This window comes from Berghia stephanieae, chromosome 5 (genome assembly GCF_034508935.2).
Source record: "Berghia stephanieae isolate SIO BIC M18660-M18661 chromosome 5, UCSD_Bste_1.3, whole genome shotgun sequence".
Taxonomy (NCBI): domain Eukaryota; kingdom Metazoa; phylum Mollusca; class Gastropoda; order Nudibranchia; family Aeolidiidae; genus Berghia; species Berghia stephanieae.
The window spans coordinates 72,314,492-72,319,491 of NC_088364.1; positions in this window are offsets into that span (position 1 = coordinate 72,314,492).

Sequence of the window (5,000 nt, forward strand, 5' to 3'; positions counted from 1 at the left end):
ATTCCCAGCCAAGGAACTCCACCCAGGGTCAGGACAAAACTAATCTCATTCCAAGACAAAGACAGACAGCATGTTGGAAAACAGATATAGGGGGATAGAAGATACAGTATGTACCCCCCCCCCCTGCCCACTATGGGAGATCAGGAACCTCACCCAGGATTGGACTTCAAGGCGATAACAAACAAGGCAAAGGATGTACATTGATAGTTTGCTCTTGGAGTCTTTTTGGTCCAGTCCCCTTTGACTTACCTTTTCTCTGCTTCTTTTAGTTTTAGTGTAAATCTGGATATTTTTACTATCCCATCTTCTTCCTAATAATTGGCGCTGAAATGACCGTAAAGTGTCGCAATTGCCGTAAAACAAAAACAAAAATGCATTCCCCCCCCCCCCCCCTCCCCGAGAAAAAAAGATAGTAGAGTCTATACAAATTAGCAATGACTATGAAAAATGTTTTTTTCTCTTTTTGAGGAAAATTTTTGTCTAAAATCAAAGCCCTATCTCCACTGAGTAAAAATGTTTTTGAATTTTGAAAACCCATTCATAAATAAACAAGTTATGCAGTTTCAAAGGTGTCATTTATTTGGATGACCCGCAAAGAGGAAAAAAAAAACGCGAAAATATGGGACGCTTGTTCGGCATTTTTTTCGACCTTTGGTTGTATCTTGCGTAATAAGTGGATTAAAAGATTGAAATTTGAAGAGCAAATTAGGATGGTGTTTTGCAAAATACGGGAAAAGTACTCGTCATATTCATATGAAAATTTACAACCAAAAAGAAGAAATGTTCATGTATTACCTTGTCAACGACAAAACCTCCACGCCCGGTAGTTTTAGAAATATTTTACTCCAAAGAGTACAAATCTATTTTTAACGGTCTTCTAGTAATCGCACGAGTTTTGTTGTTTGACATAATCTAAAATGACCTTTTTTCTAAATGTGTGCCAACTTTCAGTCATATTCATCGATAAACAGCTCGTAATTAATTTTTAAAAATAGCATATACGAAACGGCTTCGTCCCATATTTTGACGCGAATTCGGGCACTTCGTGAGCGAAAAAGAGGCCCAAAGATTTGTGCGGGATAGTCATTGCTAATACAAATTATTAAACCCAAGTTTCATTTTTTAAATTGTAAATAATTTAGCTTTAACCACCTAGTGCCCACGCCGACATAATACCGTTTGAAGTCGATGGGTCACAAATATCTGACTCTTAATAGGTACAGTGTGTAGATATGAGACAATGTTATGAAAATACAAGAAAAAAAAAGTAATCCCTAAAATCAGTTCTCCTCGACATGAGGCTCGAACCTCGACCTCCTATTTACAGGTTCTGACGCTGCTGTAGATATACCGTTTTACCACATAGGCTGTTGTTACCTGGTAATAATACTTCTTACCACTTCCTTGCCCCTTTTAAGCTTTGAGCACGTTTAGTGAACATTGCACTACGTAAAGGCTCGAGTTTGCTTTTTTTTTTTGTTTTTTTTTCTTTCCTTGGGGGGGGGGGGGGGGCGCACAATAAATAATACCCTTGTGTAAGGCAGGTCTCAGGTTTTAGAATCTTTGACAAAAATGTGGGCCATCTTGATATATCGATATATTCCTCCCACCAAATCCAAGCATCAGTAACACACTTTATAGTCACATGAACAACTACAAAAGACGTCTAACTCCTACGTCATGGCACAAGACCGAAGGGCTAGAGCTCAGGTGGTCGCTGGTTCGGATAAGTAAGTAAGATATATCGATATAAAATATAAAACATAACTAGTAACCAAAAGGTAAAGATAAATGGACTAACACGAAGGTCAATGTACGGTAATGGCCCTGACAATACTTAGTGTCTGTCTGACATCCAGGAACGCTTATATTATTATGTACATACCTTACGTGGCTTTTGTGATGTCCAGAAAGAGAGATTGGAGAGTGGGGGTGAGGGGGAAAGGGGTAGAGAGGGAGAGAAAGGTAAAGGGAGGAGGGAGCTCAAAAGAGAGAGAGAGAGGTGGGGGAGGGGGTTAGAGTTAGGGAGATGAGAGAGAAAATGTAGAAGGAGGGGGAGGGAAATTGAGTTTTTTTTTTTTAAATTAAGCTTTATATTGCGCAATATCCACTAAATGTGCTCAAAGCTCTTTACAAGGGGTCCCTGGTCAACAGCAACATTTAACGTGTAGGAAGGGACATGACGCCTGTTAGATAGGAAGGGGGTAAGGGGAAGAGAGAGGGTGAACAAAAAAATCGACAAAGAGAGAGAGAGAGAGAGAGAGAGAGAGAGAGAGAGAGAGAGAGAGAGAGAGGGGGGGGGGGTGGATGCTTGGGTAAAATGGCGGTCAAGGTGACACGGATAATTACTGACGTTTTCAATCATCTGTTGATATAACAGGATTGTACTATAATGGCATATGAAGGAACCTTCATCTGTTGTCTGACATCTCAGGGTATAGGCCACAGACAGTTTCTATCCTTCTCTATCCTGAGCTAACTTTTTAATCTCATTCCATGTCTTACCACTTCTCTGTATATCAGCTTCTTTAATTCTTCTCCATGTTCCTCGTGGCCTTCCCCTTGATCTTCTGGCCTGAGGGTTCCAGTCCAATACTTTCTTGTAATGGACAATACTTTGCGTTGGTTTGAAAGTATTTTCATACAACAATGAGACCACAACAATTTGGGTTATCAGTCCTGCAAATAAGTACACGTCGCTGCACTCACATTTTCTCATCATAATCAGGAGTAAAAGAAGAATATCATTATCATGATCGGTAACAGTATGGTCTCTGTCGAAACAAGGCTCGTTCTATTTCTGACTTGTTCAGTGTTGTTGTTGGCTTGGGAGCCCCCAATAAAGACTTTGATCACATTCATCAGCAGCTCAGTTGTTTTTGTTTGTTTTTTTTTTTTTGTTGTTGTTGTTGTTTTTTTTCTGTAGGCAACAAAGTCCGGTCGTCTCAAGCATGACTATTGACCGGATGTGTGTGGTAATGATAGCAAAACCCTGGCGTTGTGTTCTTCACGAACCCAAACACACACACACACACACACACACACACACACGCGCGCGCGCGCGCGCGCACATCATTTGACGAATGTCAATGGGGAACTGGATTCAGACAGAGATGGACATTGTAAGAGTGAAAATAGAAGAAAGAAAAAGACACAGAAAGTTTAGCTGTTGATTTGTTTCATGTATGAAACCGGAAGTTCAACGTCTTTATCTGCAAAAGGCGGATTGCCCATCACTGCAGATTTTATAACAATTATGTGGTGACTATCTCCTTTATTGTTTTATTTAGTTGAAAGATAAATGTTTAATAGTTGACCAAATTTGTTGTTGTTGGTAATATTTAGGATTTCTGGTGGAAGAGTGTTCCATTCCTTGATGATTCTTGGGAAGAAACTGTTTTTCTGTATCTGTATGGTTGGCGCTGAAGAAACCAATGGTCTGGTTGTATTTCAGCGGCGTCCTCATTGGGCGCGGGCCCATGTCAGTCGGGCCTTGAAATCGTTTAGGTGTGGTGCCATGATGACCAGTTCATCCAGCCCATTCCACTCCGAGATAGTTCTAATGGAGAAAGAATTTCTGTAGTTTTGTGTTCTTGTCTGTGTGATTTTGAAGCAGTTCGAAACGCTCGAATTGTTTGTGGCGTATCTCTCAATGTTTTTATAATTGTTGGTTCTGTGTGTTGGGGTTGTGAACTTACTGCTGTGATAAGTTCTTGTGGAATTTGATTCTATTAGGTATGGCATGCTCATTAGTAGAAGGAAAGCCTAAATGACGAACTCATTGAGAATGTAGAAGCCTTGGAAATGTGCTATATAGGTGCTCATGTTCAATTTATTTGACGCTCGGCGCATAGTTGAGTCCTTGGAAAAGGCTCTTTACTCACATTCTCTCATCGTACTCAGGTGTAAAATGAGTATCTGGCCGTTAACAACAGTGTCTTTGTCCGAAAAATTGTAATAATCGCCTAGCAGGCGGCATGTCCCGTCCTACATGTTAAATGTTACTGGTGACCCGGGACATCTTGTAAAGCGCTTTGAGCACATTAAGTGGATATTGCGCTATATAAAGCTCAATTTTAAGGTTTGTTTCGGAACAGTTAACGGCAAAGAGACAATAACGAAATAGATACACGACTTTGCGTACCATGAAAGGTGGGCGTGTTGTATCACAGACTACTGTGTTATCTATGTGTTGTATACAATATGGTGTCATTTTGCAAACAATGGACGACGTTCTTCGTCATGTGACGAGTATCTCGTGATGAGTACGTGTTGTTGTGTATACATTGCGTCATTTTGCAAACACTGGGCGTTCTTCGACATCATGTGTCGTGTATCTCGTGATGTGTGATGACGTCAACATAATTAAGGTCAATGCCTTTATCTAACATATCGGGCAGTTTTGGCACCAATGTTGAGCTGAAAATTTTCAATCAATCAAGAGAGAGAGAGAGAGAGAGAGAAGAAGAGAAGAGGAGGAAGGGAGAGGTATCTGAAAAGAAGAAAGAAGAAAACAGAGAAGAAAGAGAAGAGAACGAGAAAAAGAGCAAAATGAAGAACGATGTGTGCGGGAGCGGGGGGGGGGGGGGGAGAAAGGGAAGAGGAAGGTCTTCGAAGAGAAGAGAGAGAGAGAAAGTAGAAACAAAAAAAAAAAAACAAAAAGCAAAAATGAAACGCTTATTGTTTGCGTGTGGAGGGGGGGGGGGGGAGGGGGTCAGGTCACGAATATGCGGTAAGTCATGGGAAAGTGGTACTTGATCGAAGGAGGAGGAGGAGGACAGTGACGTTCGCGACACCTACAGTTTAATCTAGTTGCCAAATTATGAATTTGACCATAACTCCCCCCCCCCCCCCCCCCCCAAAAAAAAAAAAAAAAAAACCACCAAAAAAAAAAACAAAAAACAAAACAACAACAAACAAACAAACAAAAATGCTATGGCATTGACGATGAACCAACTATGACTGGCGCCAAGTACAGTTTGGCAGAAGAAAACGGAAAA